This window comes from Ochotona princeps, chromosome 12, assembly GCF_030435755.1.
Source record: "Ochotona princeps isolate mOchPri1 chromosome 12, mOchPri1.hap1, whole genome shotgun sequence".
Taxonomy (NCBI): domain Eukaryota; kingdom Metazoa; phylum Chordata; class Mammalia; order Lagomorpha; family Ochotonidae; genus Ochotona; species Ochotona princeps.
The window spans coordinates 25060045-25077176 of NC_080843.1; the positions used below are offsets into that span (position 1 = coordinate 25060045).

The 17132-nt window shown below is 39.6% G+C and overlaps 1 long non-coding RNA gene across 1 annotated transcript; it reads left to right on the plus strand.

The window, feature by feature from the left end:
• Positions 1-7794: 7794 nt before the first annotated feature.
• LOC131481562 (uncharacterized) lies at positions 7795-13637 on the plus strand. Its single transcript, XR_009246391.1, has 3 exons — positions 7795-7885; positions 11739-11824; positions 13608-13637. It is a non-coding gene; the product is annotated as an uncharacterized LOC131481562 (long non-coding RNA).
• The last annotated feature ends 3495 nt before the right edge of the window (positions 13638-17132 follow it).

Consider the following 17132-nt stretch of genomic DNA (forward strand, 5'->3'; position numbering starts at 1 on the left):
CAGACAGCAGACTCCTTCCTCTCTAGGCTAAGTCTCAATAAGGGGGAAGTTTGCCCCCATCTTCCTCCTTCTCCCTTCTCTTTTTGTCAAATCTCCATTTGCAAACCCACCCCCTCAATGGGCTTCTGGTGCTGTCTTGCCTTGAGGTTCAGCTAGGAGTAATAAACTTCTACCTCTTACCCCAGTGAAATTTGTAAGTGAAAAAAAAGTGACAGGGAAGAGCAGTGCTTAGTCCAGAAGAATGGATTTTTAAGGAGTTGCTGAGTAGGCATTCAGCTTTGCTAGCTCTTGGGTCACTGAGATACTTTGGAACAAAGTGCCTCTAAATTGCCTGTCCTTTAATTCAGACCAGCTGGGTCACTTGCCAGACATTTATTAGTAGGGTTGACTGGGACACAAGTTAATTTCTGATCCTGCTCTTAAAATGGCAGCACTCATAAGCTGGAACTGCTGACTCTTGGCAGGCTGGAATGTGGTTACTTTCTTTAGGCATTTTGGTACTATTTCCTTTGGCTTCTATGCTGAACATCTTTTACAATTTTTTAAAAATATATTTTACTGTCTATTACAAAGGGGATTGAAGACCCCTGTGGTATCTGATTAGGATGTTGAGGGTAAGGGTAAGAGGGCAGTGAGGTGGGTGAGATGAATGTTTTGGTTTGTTCTCCTGTGTCTGCAGAGTGGAGGAAGCACTGAGGGATGGGGGAGTGAGGGAAAAAGTGATTTGCTCCTTGCTGTCAGAATACATTATTGCTCGGGGAAGGAGACTGTTGTTTCATGTTGCCTTTTAGATCCTGAATGGGATAGAATATCTCAAGGGTGTTATTTGTGTGGTCTTGATTGTTCCGAGAATTTGCCTACTCTGTTACACTAGAGGTGAGAAATTCTTTGTAATACCTGTCTGCTGATCTTGTCTATATTCAGTGTGTCCACAGACCTAAGTGCTTGCTGTAGAGCCTGACCTGGAGTGTTGTTCAAACTGTGTTTTCCATCTTTTGATGCGGCAGTTGAAGTTTTCTGTTGGTTTAGATGAACTGGCTGCCTTGTCTCTTATGGTCATCCGAGTATTCTCTCCACTCTGGTTCTCAGCAACTGGGGTGGCTCAGTTCTTCAATATGTGTTCTGGGGTTGGACCACATGTCTATGTGATTTTCCCAGAGGTTGGGGATTGAGCACTCCTCTGGTTGGGGAGCCCCCTAAAAAATGCTGTGTCACATAATACAATGTAATTAATGAATTAAAAATAAAAATAAAAAAATAAAGAGGACATGCATCAAAGCCTCCTGCTTTATGAACATGTGAGACACAAGCAAGAATCTTCACAGCAGCTTTATTTAACACAGAAAAACAATGGAAGATGAGGCAAATATTTACCGTGAGGAAAATACAGCAGAGGACATGCATGCTGCTTAGAAAATATAGAGAAATTAAATATTGATGTTCAAAAGAAAAAAAATGTAGTGGCTCGGGTCACTGTAACTGAATATCCTATATAGTTTGGATGGCTTAAGCAACAGACATTCATTTATCACCAATCTGGAGGATTGGAAGTCTAGGATCAAGGTCGTAGACAATTTTGTTCCTGGTTAGGACTCTTCCTCCTTTGTAGGTGGTTCTCTCTCTCTCTCTCTCTCTCTCTCTCTCTCTCTCGTTTATTTCTTTTTATTGCAAAGTCTGATATACAGAGAGTAGGCGAGAGAGAGAAGAAAATCTTCCATCTGATGATTCACTCCCCAAGTGAGCCGCAATGGCCGGATCTGCATCAATTTGAAGCCAGGAGCTCAGAGCCTCTTCTGGGTCTCCCATGTGGGTGCAGGGTCCCAAGGCTTTGGGCCGTCCTCAGGTACTTTCCCAGGCCACAAGCAGGGAGCTGGATGGGAAGTGGGCTTCTGGGATTAAAACTGGTGCCCATATGGGATCCCAACAGTTTAAGGCGAGGACTTTAGCCACTAGGCCACTGTGCTGGGCCCTGTAGGTGGCTGTATCTTATGACAAAGGGAGAGAGAATATCCTGCATTTATAAGGATGCTAATTGAATCATGGAGACCCCACCACTTCTCAATCTGTCACCTCCAAAGTTCTGTATCTCTAAGTACCACTAAATTGGGATTGGTAGTTGAACATTAATTTTGAGTATACAATAATTTAGCTAATTACATTGAACAAATCAATTTAATTTCTCTGGACCTGAATTCCTTTATCTATGAAATGGCTGATGATAATAGGATCTGATTTCAGAGTGGGTGTAAGGATTGAGTGAGATGGAATGTTCAGAGTGCCTAGAATTTGATAAAGACTGAGTCATGTGTAGCTCTTCTCCTTTCACTATCTTCTTAGCAGATTTACTTAGTATTGTATCATGCCAGTATCTTTAAATCATAAACAGATCTGAAAGGAATGCTAGAAACCATCTCACTAGTTCTTCCTATTTTCAGATAATGAACTGAGGCTAAAAAGTATGCCACAACCCAGAAAAAGATTGATTGTGCTACTGCGGCCAAACAGGGTCAAGAATCCAGCTTCTGAGGACAGTTGTGGTGGAAGATTTTTCTCTCTCCTTTCTCTGTAACTCAGCCTTTCAAATATATAAAATAAATCTTAAAAAAAGAATCCATATTCTGAAGACCAATACATTGTTCACTCTTTTAAAAAATATTTATTTGAAAGACAGAGTTACAAGAAGGGAGGGAGGGATAGAAAGGCAGAGAGGGAGAGAGAGATCCTCCATTTGCTGGTTCACTCCCAAAATGTCCATAATGGCTGGGGTTGGACCAGGCCAAAGCCTAGAGTCAAGAGCTTTTTCTGAGTATCTTACTTGGGTGTAGGCCCAAGTACTTTGACCATCTTCCACTGCTTTTCCAGACACTTGCTAAGGGAGCTGGATATGAAGCAGAGCAGCGGGGACTCGGATAGGCACTCCTGTGGAATGCCAGCATTTCAGGCAGTGTCTTAAACTGTGCTGCCAATATGCTGGTCCATCTATTGTTCTTTCAACAGTCTCACTGTCTCAAATATTAGTTGCTGTGTTAGTTACAGAATATACCATTCCAGACTTTTACTTTGACAAAGAATTTACGTTTATAAGATTAATTTTTAGCGCTAAAATATTTGTTTATTAAAATTTGAATACCCATTTGGAGCATCAAATAAAGAATATTCAAATCTAAAGCAGGACAAGTATTTTCTTTGGGGAAATGTCACCTAGTTCCTATAGGCAGAGGAGACATAAATAAAATGGCAGCAAAATTCAACTGAGAAATAACTTATCTCACATGCCATCAACAGAAGATCAAGAACAGTATCAGTTTTATTAAGAAGGAGGAAGAATGGAATATTCAGGCCAGGGTAGGGAAATGAAGGACAGGTGAAGGTAGGATGCAGAAAAACAAGACATAGGCTAAACTGGCTATATACAGTCAAGCTCTTTCTTAAAACACACTTGTAAACCCAACTTCTCTTTCTGCACCTTCTGAGACTCCCATAACTCTTATATAAGGTCTTTTAATCATGTCTCTTAATTCTTGATAGTTTTTATTTTGCTTGACCCAGCTCTGCTTCTAGCTTTTTGTTGTTTCCCCCTGGTGACAGGAAATATCTTCCAATTCTGAGATTCTTTCTTCCACTTCCTTCATTCTGTTTTGGGGACTTTCCACTATACTCTTAATTTGCTCCACTGTGTTCTTAATTTCTGATATATCAGCTTTCATGTGATTCATTTCCTGTGTGACATACTCCTTAAACTCCTCGAACTCCTGTATTATTACATGCTTCTTGTTGATAAGAAGCTTTATAACAAGTGTTTTGAATTCTGTATGCCCCACTTTCTCGATGACTTCCTCAGTGAATTCTGAGGTTGGCAAAGGGTTTTGCTCCTTTGCAGGGGAGTTTTAAGTAATATTTATTGTGCCTTTTTCTCTTCTTTGGTCTTGGTCATTGTACTTCTGGTTAGCAGAGTCTTCTCCTTGGGGCAGGTGTCTAAGCTGTGTCACCCACAAGTCTAGAGTTTGATTTTACTTATTGCAATTGGTACACAGCTCTTTGTTTGCAGTCACTTGTGCTACTTCCTCCAGCGAGTTCCAGGTCTGGGTTGTTATGTTAGATTTCCACCAGGATCTTTACAGCCCCAGCTCCTGACTCACCAGTCACCACCTCCTGTGATACAATGCTGAGGCTGCACTGTTGTCTATAAAACCTTTCCCCCACTTCTGGTTTGGAGCAGGTCCCAGGATTAGGGAGACACCAGGTGTCCTATATAGCTGTATTGTTGGTGATGCTGTTAGGTATGAGGGCCACATGGACCTATTTTTACCTTTATGATGCCAAAGTTGGTATTATTTTCCCTGTGGGACCAGTGCAATGCACTGAGCTCAGTGGGTTTGCTCCCAGCTTAGTGCATGTGCAGCTCGCTATTGTCCCTGAAGTCTTGAAGCTTTTACCACACTGTACAAAATGGCAACTGATGTGCCACTACTAGAGTTCTTGATCTACTGGCTATCAGGTCTGAGGTCTACCTGGACCTATCTTGGGAGAACCTTTAGGATGCCACATTATTGCAGTTCACTGTGCCAGAAATGAGTTCACTCCCAGCTCAGTGCATGTGCAGTCCTGTGCTGTAGCCTTTGTCTATCTAGACAAAATGGCACCCAATTCAGCTCTTGGGGGTGGACTGGGCTGTGAACTGTACCCTATTCCTGCATTGTACATCTGGGACCTGCTGTTCTATCTACTCCCGATCAAATCAAACAGACCAGTTGGACAGGCAGTTCTTTGGGTTTACATCCTGAGCTTCCAGTGATCACCTCTTCCCACCTGGTTGCTGGTAGAGTTCTGGCTGTTGGTGCAGTTCAGATAACTGCTCGCTGAATGCCACTGGAGTATGGGTCACTGCAACACCACATCGTTGTGTGTGCTGCTTTCCCATGTCTGTCAGTCTGCAGGTGCCCTTCTGCTGTCGTTATGTCCTCTCCTATTTCCTGGAATGTGCCCTCTCTGCTTCACACTGGCTGATATTTCTCTGTCTGTTTAATGTGTCTTTACTCTATTATGCCATCTTGATTCTCTTAAACTTTTTTTTCTGTAATCCTTGCTCTTTCCACATCCATCAGCCTGTTGTAGTCACATAACCACATTGGAAGTCACATGGGGTTGAGTGGATACTTATGTGTTATGGTATAGGTGAATACATTCGTTTTCTTGTTCATTGCTCAATCTTTTGAGTGCAAATACTCAGGAGCTTAATTCAATAGTGGGTGCTGATCACATCATACATCAATGTACAAATTGGAGAAATAAGTGTTGCCCAAGGGAGAGATCCCTGCAATGAATTTAACTTTGAGGAGTTATTTGGTTGTTAGCCCACAGCTCTCCTGGTGGCTCTTCCAACTGGACTGTACCTTCTCCAAAACTTTATATGTAATCAGGACAATTATTTATATGCAGAATAATTGAACTATTTTCTCCAGCTATGTAAATATTTAATTTCAACCTATTTTCTCATCTAGGTTTTTGTTCTGCTTTCTCCTCTTGCATTCTGGTTTTTATTTCAAAGGCTGCTTGTGAGTCCATTGATTGTGGAAACAATCATAAGAGAAGTGGGACATATTACCTACTAGCCTTAGTTACATATGACACAATACTGTCTTAAGTGAAATGTACACTATTTCTAAGAAATTAGTCATTTAGAGAATCAGGGTTAGGGTTATGGTTAGTTATTTCTTGGCATATTTCCACGAAGCATTTTAATAATAAATCTATTTGTATTTATGGAATTTATTTGACTTGTGTAATACAGAGTGGAAAATATGTCTTGATAGTAATGATAATGTTATGGTGAGTATGACATAGGATCTCGCACTAAATGAGGGAAAAGGATAAAAAAAGGAGTGCCAATGATAAAGATGGTTTTTGTATTAGAACCAGCCACAACACTAATAGTGTTTCTTCACCTCATGATGGTAACTATGATGTTGACTTTCATGTAAACTTTGGAGATGAACTTGGAAGGTTGCAGTGTTTGCCTTTAATGATGCAGATTGAAACTGAAGATTAATTAATTTTAGATGAATGCCTAGTGGATTGTGAGTGATCCATATATTCACTATAGGAAATTGGAATTCTAGGTTACTCTAAATTTGGAATCTAATCTCATATACCCATTAGCCATAGAACAGCCACTGACTCCCACCAGTACCAACCACCAGAATTATAAACCTCCATAGCATATAAAAATTCACTGACTAATTGTTATTCTTCAGGGTTTATTTTGTGCAGGTCAGTCTTGCGGATCCTAAAGAAAAGGTTGTAGATGTGAAGTGTGGTTTGGAGGGTACAGTTAATGAATAATAATCTTGATGTCAAGAGGACTTCCCTTAAGTGAAGCAATCATCATTGTTTGAAATATAGGCATTCTGGACTCTATGTTTGGTATACGCTTGCAATGGGGGAATCTCAACTGAACTTGAGCTGTGGTTATGCAACAAGGTGGAGGAATCCACCATGGTGGGAGGGTATGGGGGGGGAGAACCCAAGTATCTATGTAACTGTGTCACATAATACAATGTAATTAATGAAGTTAAATAATAAATAATTAAAAAAAGAAATATAGGCATTCAATTACAGATAGACATGCTATATGTCATCTAGGAATTCATGGTTTGGCAAATCAGCATCATGCTTGATTTGATTTAATTAAACAATACAGGCTTTCAGCTCATCTCAAAAAGTTGACAGGAAGGTCAAACACTTAAATGGGAAGTGATATGTTCATATAGAAAGATACAGTTCTTGTACTTCAAGGTTATGATTTTGTAAATATTATTATATGTGAGCAATAATGATAAGAATAACTTGTATTTTTTGAGCATCTTCTAGGTACCAGCCCCTGTGTAAAGAGTTTGTTCTAATTTGTACAATATTGCTCTTTATAACTCTATCCTAACAATTAATTAGGATAAGATGATCCCAAATTTGGAGAAGATGTAGAATCAGAGAACTAAAGTAAGCTGATATGCATCAAGGGGGCAGAATATTGCATGAGTAGAATATATATTAATTTGTTTTCTGTTGCCATAACAAAATATTTCAGGATGGGACATTTATAGAGAAAGAAAACTTAGTTCATGCAGTTTGGGAGTCTGAAGTTTAAGATTGTATGGCCTCATTTATTCAACTTCTTGTGGGGTGGCTTTAGTTGTGCCATATGTAGCCTAGAAATGGGAAGAAAACCAATAAGAAGGGACTAAGCATGTAGGGTGGCTCCACTTTGAGGAAACTGTCTTGAGACCTTCTATTCATCCTTCCAAGGATGGTGCCCTTGGTGACCCAGTTATCTGTACAAGGCACCACCTGATAAAGGTCCCACTGCACCTCAACATTGCCAAACTTTGAACTAAGATGCCAAAGATTGAACCTTTTGGCGACATACTCAAACCATACTAAGATCCAAAATTTGTCCCCTTCTAGAACTTGCTGTGTTTTACTGAAAAATGTTATAGAAAGCTGTCATTCAGTTAAGCTTTAGCATCCATACGGGATGAGTTTTTATTTTTACATTACTTATTATGTTTTTAGAAGGAAAATGTTCAGTAAAATGTTCAAGGGCAAAGATGTTGAGGAAAGCATCTGACCGCCATGGTGGACTCCTCAGCAAGAAGTGTGTAGTAATTAATGTAGATTTAGCGCTGTAGCACATTTGAGTAAGGAATATACAAAGGCTAGAGCACAGTAAATTGTCTATTCCTCATGTGACATAGTAATGGGTTCTATTTGTCTCTGGATCTGTCAGCATTGCCTTACAGCTTCCAGTGTGGTTCTGTTTAGTGCATCAAGCTGATGGATGGGGAAAAGGCAAGGCTTGGAGAAAATGGAAATTTCACATGTCAGACCTGTGAGTCTTACACATATCTTACACAAATAAATTCCACATGTTAGTATTCAGATTCAAGTCACATCTAAAGATGAGAGGAATTGGGAATTAAGATGTAGCAGTGTGTCCAAAAAAGATGAGGGAGGTGGCTATCAAGTCTGACATAAAGTGGCTTTGCTGCACCTAAATATTAAAAAAACCCAAAACCAAAAAACTTGACTTTGCATGACTAAGGCATCTTGCAAATTGAGCAGCATCCACTAAGTGGCCTAGGTGTTCTGAATGATGTCTTTTGTGGGAACTAGGGAGGAGGTTTCTGAAGGAGGTAGATGTAAAGGTTGGGTTGTGTTCAGTCCATCCATTTTGCTAGAGTTCTTCTCTCATCTAGAAATTCAAAAGAGTTTTGATTGATGATATTTCTGCATATGAGACAGCTCCTCAGCAGAGCGGGGACAGTGTTTCTAGGTAGCTTTCCTGTGGACAGAGGAAGCAGGCCCTTGTAACCTGGGTTTTCAGATGTTGATAAAGCATTCATTTGGCTTTTAGGGTAAAGAAGTAACAGATTACAAAAGAGGATGGCTGGACCTGGCACGGTAGCCTCACAGCTAAAATCCTTGCCTTGCACACGCCAGGATCCCATGTGGTCTCTGGATCTTATCCCTGTGGCTCTGCTTCCCACCCAGCTTCCTGCTTGTGGCCTGGGAAAGCAGTTGAAGACAACCCAAAGCCTTTGGATGCTACTCCCATGTGGGAGACCCAGAAGAGGCTCCTGGCTCCTGGCTTTTGATCAGCATTAACTCTATCCATTGCGGCTGCTTGGAGAGTGAATCATCAGATGGGAGATCGTCCTCTCTGTCTCTCCTCCTTTCTGTATATCTGCCTTTCCAACAAAAATAAAATAAATATACATATTTTTTAAAAGAGGATGGCTGAGGGATGAGGAGTTAGCCATTGGGGCAAGAGTATAATCTAATGCCATTTCTTTTTCCAAGATTTCTGTTATTGCTCTCATTTTCCTTCAGTGGACATGGGTTTTTTTTTTTTCCCTAATGGAATATTTATTCAGGTCTGTTACTTCAAGACTCCTGCCTTCATCACCCAAGTTATGCAAAAGTGTCATCTGTGGGCCTGCTTCCGGAAGCTCTGTGGGGAGTAGAGTCACAGTGCCAACACCAGACATAGTGACCTTTAAGGAGATGGCATTACTTGGATAGCTTTGCCTTTCCTTTCATTATACATTTTCCAGATGTTTACCTTTCCTGGGTTTATTTCTAATTCTTGTGAGCTGGAAAAACTTCAAATAAGTGAATTTCTTGTAGGAGCTTAGCTGTGGCATGGAATTGGGGGTGGATATTAGTATTTACAACTTTTCACACACGACGGGTCCCATAGACTGGGGGTTCAGACTCTACAGTGATTTTTGGGTAGCAGCCTGGCGAGATGCTCGCCGGAAGCTACCAGCAGCTTTAAGCTCTCAGGGTCACAGGGAACTGGATGCTCTTGTTCCAGCTCTGGGTGGAGTTCATTTTCGCATAGACGTGAGACAAATTGCTGAGCTGGGAAGTCTAATCTTCAGATAGGCACTAAGTAACAAAGGACAATATAATCATTTAGTGAGACTGGTGCTGGAGCTGAAAATGCTTGATCCACATCTAAAAATGAAAGCAACTAACGCAGGAGAGAGTGGGGAATGTGTCCCATAGGAGAGGGACACAGCTAACACAGGACAGATAGAGAATGTTAAAAAAAATTGAAGGGCCCAGCGCAGTGGCCTAGCAGTCAAAGTCCTGGCCTTGAACACACCGGGATCCCATATGGGTGCTGGTTCTAATCCCGGCAACTCCACTTCCCATTCAGCTCCCTGTTGGTGGCCTGGGAAAGCAGTCGAGGACAGCCCAAAGCCTTGGGAACCTAAACCCACAAGGGAGACCCAGAAGAAGCTCCTGGCTCCTAGCTTCGAATTGGCACAGCACTGGCTGTTACAGTCACCTGGGTAGTGAATTGTTGGACTTATGATCTTCCTCTCTGTCTCCTGTCTGTATATATGCCTTTCCAATAAAAATAAAATAAATCTTTAAAAAAATTGAAAATGAAAGTATGTTCTTAATGCTTTTACAATCTATGTATTAACAGATTTGAAGAGTCTCAGAACAGCAAGAATAAGCAACAACAATTCAATGTGATTTTTTTAAATCACAGTACAGAGATGTTTTACAAAGCCTTCTTCATTGCATTCACTCTTTGCCTTCAATGTTGTCTATTTGGAATAGAGCCAATCATCTTGACCTTGTTCTTTTCAAATCTTATTTGAAAGGCAGTATTATACACACACACACACACACACACACACACACACACACACAGAGAGAGAGAGAGAGAGAGAGAGAGAGAGAAAATTTTCTCCATCTGCTGATTCGTTCCCTAGATGGCTATGATAGCCAGGACTGGGCTAGGCCAAAGCCAGGTGCCAAGAGTTTTGTCCGGGTCTTCTAAATGAGTGGAAGGCATCTAAGCACTTGGGCCATCCTGTGTTGTTTTTCCCAGGTCATTAGCAGCAAGCTGGTTTGAAAGTGGCACTGCTGGGATATGAACTGATGCCTTTATGGAATGCTGGCATTGCAGGCAGAGGTGTAACCCACTATATCACAATGCCAACCCCAATCTCGTTCTTGTATATATACAGAGGCAAAATTTTGTTCTATTTTAGTTAATATTCTTTGCTTGGCACTTTTTAACTTCAGATCAGTAGCACATTGTCCTCAGCTATATAGAGTTTAACACCAGATATGGCAGCTCACTTTCATGGGTCCAAGTATGCTGTAAGTAGTAATCACCGTCGGGAACCTCTCTGTACATATTGGTTTATTTGAATAACTCTCAAAGAGTAACAGTTGAGGAAGTATTAATGAAGTTATCTTTTAGGGAGGACTGAATGTGCTGATGAACATGGAATGGCTCTAAGGGGAAGCACACGCTACTTTGTTAAGGGAGTGTTGATTTGTTGAGTTGTGTCTGCTATAGAGATGTGTTCAAGTTGTAAGATTGGGTATTTGTAAATGTACCCTTAATTGTAAACAGAGATTTTGCATATGTAATAAAGCTAAAATTGAATCATCTTGGATTATGGTGTGCCTAATGAAAAAACTGGCAGGCCTATCAGTTAAAAGGACAGATTTGGGCATAGAGAGAACACCCAGAGAGAACGCCATGTAGAAAGAGTGGTGGAGGTTGGATAAATGGAGCTGCATGTCAGAAAGACCAAGGACAGTTGGCAGGCACAGAGGCTTGGAGAGAGATCTCTGAAATGAGGCATGTCTGGAAACACCTTGGTTTTGGATTTGTACAATCCAAGGGAGAAAGAAATTCTATAATTTCCAGTCATCTAGTTAGTGGTGTTCTGTTATGCCCATTTTAGGAAATGAACATGGAGGGTGAGGTTAGTCAGTCTTTTTTATCAACTGTGTCTGTGATGCAAATTTGCCCTGTTTGTGTACGGCAGTGTCTACTGGTGGGCAGCTAATGTTGGTATAATATTATCTCCCACTTGGATAGAGAGGACTGCTGTCTCTCCTTTTCTTTTTCGCTTTATTTTGGAATCTTAAAAGCTCACTTGTTGGTAAAAGCATCACCATGATGCCTATAGTTCTTTTAAAATATGTGTTGACAGGGAACCTATGTTTTTCTTTTACCTTTTCAAATGCTCGAATTTTCAGCAAGCCCTTTCTTGTCAATACTGCAGGGGCTTCAATCAAATAGCACTTGAAGGCCTTTCAAAGACCTGCAAGATTGAAAAAGAGTCCAGCCTGTTAGAAAGGGGAATAAGAGATTTTCCACTTCCTTATGATTTCTAAAAATATCTTCTCTTTCCTTTCAGGCAACACCTATGAAACAGAAGGAAACGTCAGCTTGGAAGATGAGCAGAGGTGTGGCAGTTCAAGACACAGGAGATGAAATTCTGAGGTTTGTGCTGATTTACTGATTATCTCTGAACAGGCTGTTAAGTCTAAGGAGACTGTTAAAAACCACACCAGTGTCTCAGGCAGCCTTTGATATTTAGAATTGAGGAGGTTGAGGCAAATACAGCCCAATTAAGCATGCAGTACTTTAATCAAATACGGATTAAGGGCAAGCAAAGACAAAAATAGTATCTTTACTGATTTCTGGGAGATAATTAAATCAGACTTACTGCACAGGGAGAGAATGGATATTATAAGTCTATAAAAGAGACCTTAAGTTCTGCAACATTAAGACTCTCGCATCAATTCAGAAATCCTCTCATTTCCTCATGATACGGAATAATCAGAATAGTTAGGAGCTGTTAATAAAGGTCACATAGGGTGAACAATAAAATGTTCTCAGCCTTGTGAACATAGTCACTTACACATACAATGAAGAATTAAAGTAGCTGCTATAATGTGAAATTTCTTGATACCAACAGGTGATTGACTCCTATGTTGCTGGAGTTCTTGCTGAACATTACTATTGTTGATTTTGGCTAATACTCCATTGAAGGTTTTAACAAACTTTAGAACATATTAACAGGTTTGGATTATGTATTTTTATTTCTATGTGTATTTATTATCATCTACTTAGTTTAATCAACTCTAGTTATATGATCTAGTTATTTAAAGCATGTACTATATTTTTTTTCCATAATGAAATCTTGGACTTCTCTCTTTTTAGAAAATAATGTGTAATTGTCTTTCTGTTGCAACAACCTCTGCTGCAGTCTGGATCATGGTTAGATTTCCTATGTAACTGCAAAATTCTTTATGGCGCCTTTGTCTCTCTCAAACCCATGGCAAGTCTAAAAAAATTTTTTTTCTCAACTCTTGTCATTCTCCTGGAAAGAGCCCAGGGCAGCTATTTTGCCTGAAAAGTTCGCTTTCCTGTAGCCTCTTGACTCATGGATCATCAAAATACATGCTTTTAAATGTATTAATTACCCAGAATGCAACTACGTATTTAAAGTATGTCCTTATTTAAGGTTTATTTCCTAAGTAACTTATCATCAGGGTTCTTGGTTATAAACAATAAAAATTGACTTTGGGCAACTTAAAAAGTAGGGGATATGGAAATTTGCCAGGTGCTCAGCCAATCTGTTGGAAAGCTGAGAGCAGGACTTGATAACAGTCAAGACCTGAGGCTGTTTGGGAAGGCTGGGGATGTTTCCAGAGAAGGAACATCTCTGTCAAGACATCATAACTGGGAATTCAAGATTCCAAGCCTTTTCCATCATAGAACCGTTCATATAAAAAACAAATTTTGGCAGCTGACTTTCTCAGATTGTGGCTCTTCTGTGAAAGAATGGGGAAAGTTGGTTTCTTTGACATTCTAATGGGAAGTAGGCACCTCAATTTACTGTGCCATGGAAATAATTAAAAAAGAAAGAGTTTTCTGAAACACAGCTGTATTTTATAGGTAGAGGTGGGTGCTAAAGTGCTAATACATTAATCACATTCAGCTATGTACTGTAATAGCAAACATTTAGGTATTTGACTTGTTATATATATATATGTGTGTGTGTATATATATATATATATATATATGTATATATATATATTCCTGTATGGTTTGCATATATACAAGTACTCTGCCACATTTAACAGTATCTTGCAATGAAAGTGCTTAATACTGTACATTCAAAATTTTAGATTTGGTGTGGACTTGAAAGTCACAAAACACTTCTCTGAACATTCACTTCTGGAAATAATTTTCCTGATCTGAGTGCTTTCTTTTTTAGGGCCTGGTGGAGAAGGAATGAGAGCAGGGATGTTTGATCTGTTGGTTTATGGAGCGCTTCACTACTGGCTTGGAGGTGAGCAGAACATTCATTTGGTAATTATTGAAGAATGACATTGAAATGAACAGACAGAAGAGTTCCAACTGCAGTGGGATCACTGATTTTCAGAAATATTCAAGGAAGAGTGGTGTCTGGTTTGCGATACAAAGCAGGTAGTTGGAAGGCTTAAAGGGAAATGCATTTGCAACCATACAAGTTAAGTCATTTTCAAGAACTATGACTTTTAAACCAAACACTGTCATACCTTGTGATTGATGACTGCAATTTTTGTCTTAATTTTATTGATAGGGGCAGAGGTTGAGTTGTTATCTATCTGTATTTATGGGTAAACATTTTCATCGAATTGTAGATATGATAAATTTTTATTTAGAAATGCTCTATATCACTGGGAAGCAGGGAAATTCAAATCAAACCACAATGAGATAGCATCTCTCTCCTGTCAGAATGATGATCATCAACAGGATGGAGAGTAAGTAACAAGGAGAAAGGTAACTCACATAGATTGTCCCTTCACATGCGAAGTAGCGCTTAACTCACATAGATTGTCCCTTCACATGCGAAGTAGCGCAGCCGCTGTGGAAAGTGACAGATTGACCTACTCTATGAATTAGCAAGATCACCCTGGAGTTTGTCCCCAAAAGATGAATTTATTGTATCAAAGAGATACCTATTCCACTATGTTTGCAGCAATGTTGTTCACAACAGCTAAAACAAAGCAACTAAGGTATCCCTTATCAGCAGAATGGATACCTACTGGAAATTATTCAGTGATAAGAAAGAGTGAACTTCTGTCAAATGGATGGAACTGGAGAGCATTGTGTTGAGTGAAATAAACCAGACACAGAAAGACAAATACCACGTGTTCTCCTTTATATGTGGGAGCTAATATTAAAAACAAAACAAAACAACTCAATCAGGACACAGAATATTGAGTCTGGGAGAGATAAAAGGTTTTTGGATAAAGCAAATGGGGGACGTTGAGTGTGATTCACTATTCAGACAAAGATACTAATACGGGATGTTAATAGGGGAAGTGGTTTGAGAAGTGTGTGGGCATTCTTTTAATTACTACCTCACAACTTATGCTTTTATAAATTAAAAACATATTTGAATTAGAATTAGACTGATTACTATGTTTTTATATTGTAAAAGTTTTATCTAAATACCAGTAAGAGGTCTGATTTTTAACAGTGATTTCTATTTAAGTATATTCCTGGTAACTTGAAAACACTGATATATGTGATGAAAAACTAATCCTTTGGAGGGACTTATAATATCTATTATATACTCTCTTGAAACTATATTTGTTTTCCCTGGAAGAGGGCAGACGTTTAATAGAGGTAATTATTCTTAAGTTCTTTATCTATCAAGTTCTTTAATTGGTTGGGGCTAAATAAATTCTGTGTGCAAGTTTCTTTTTAATCCAATACAACTTTGACTTCATTCATATTTTTTGCTTTTACAGTTCTGACATGATGGTGTTGAGCTCAGTGTGTTTTGTTTTTCTACTGCTGAATGGTAGATAGTAGTTTATCACCCTTAAGGCAAATTAAGTATGTAAGACAGGATGATCCAATCTCAACTGTTGTTTTAATGATTTGGGGTTTCATAAGCTTGTCTCCCATTTCATTTTGGCTTATTTTATAAAGATATTTATTTAAAAGTCCTGTAGGAGGTGGGTAGGGGAGGGAGGGAGGGAGAGAGCAAGTGAGCACTTCTATCTGCTATCCCATTCACTGGTTCACTCTCCAGTTGGTCCTAATGGCTGGGGCTGGACCTTTATAAAACCAGGAGCTTCTTCTTGGTCTTCCACATGAAGAGCTGGAGCCCAAGCACTTGGGCCATCTTCTGCTGCTTTCCCCAGGCCATTAGCAAAGATCTAGCTTGGAAGTGGAACAGCCAGACCTTGAATCATCGCGAATATCACTCACTTGGCATGCTGATGTCTCACGTGGCAGCTTTACCTACTACATCACAACACTGGCCCCTTGTCCACCATTTAAAAAATTAAAGTAGGAAGTGCATAGAAATGTGTTTAGTCTCCAAGGTGAAGCAGGCAGACTCTGCATTGTTATGATTTTCTTAATGATAGGCTCCTTAGCCATTGCATTCAAACACCTTATGTGGTCTTCAAGGCATAAATAGAATTGTGGTATTCTCAAGCAGAATTTTAATCTACAAACCCTTAACGTCAGAATAATAGTTCGCAAGGACCCAAGGGAGGACTGTTGGAGAAGCTGCTGGACCAGCAGAGAAGGAGAACATATGCAGGAGCAGGTGTTAGGGAAAGATGTACCAGCACATTGTACCTTGGGAAGGAGGGGACATGGTACTCTCTGAATTTCCTTCTATCATCTCACTCCTTCTGTGCTATCTCTAACCAGTTCTAAGTCCCCTAGAAGCCTTTATCCATGGGACCGGTTGCTATAGCTGGACAGAAAGGCATTTCTGCTATTATTTTTTACCATCTCCCTGGAGTAGGCTAATATTATCAACCACACTACAGAAGAAGAAACATATGTCCTAGGCCACCAATCTAAAGAAAATGGTAAAGCAGAGATTAGAAAATTGTTCTGTACTTAGTTACCTAAGAAATGTTCATGATTTTTCATGTGTATAGTTCCAGAATAAGTGTTGAGAGTTTCAGGATTGTCCAGAAAATTTCAGAAGGATAATTCTCCTTTTATAATACCCCCACCAACTCCAGGATTTTTTTTTCTATAAAATGAGGAAGAAAACATAAATGCCACTTTTAAAAAAATAGATTTTCATACCTCTATCCAGAAATAGTGGAACATTGGGTACTGTCCTGAGACCTACTATTTTGGAGACTCATATACTCAACTTAAATCAGCATCTGGAGTTACGATACTTTCACAGGAAGGAACAGAAAGAGGGGTCGCTATTATCTGATGTTAAGACAGCCTTGCAGGATTCATGCATAATTAGCTGCATATAAAGAGTTTTTTATCAAAGGTCATTGAACCCAAGGATATGGTTGGTTGCTGGGCATTACCTGGGTGACATGTCTCACAGGACTCATGTAGTTTTGTTTTAGCTTTTTTGCCTCAGATATTACTTCTGTCCATGCTACTAGCCAAAACTGAGGGCAAATTTGTGCAGAATTTACTTTCATAATAGTAGAGTTTAGAGCGAAGGTGCTATGATAAACACTAAAAATGTGGTAAACTCTGTAATACTGCATCAAGGTGGAGGAATCCACCAGGGGGGAGGGGAGGGGGAGGGGTGGGGGGATTCCCAGAGCCTATGAAACTGTCACATAATGCAAAATAATTAATAAAAAAAATGTGGTAAACTGACTCATCCATTGATTTAGTTCCTGTTTTTTTAACATTTTATTATCATTTTATGATACAGTTCCATATTCCCTTATCCCCTCCTTGATTCCCTCCCCCCACCTAGTTCCTCTATATCATTACTAACATATAGTTCTTCATACTCAGT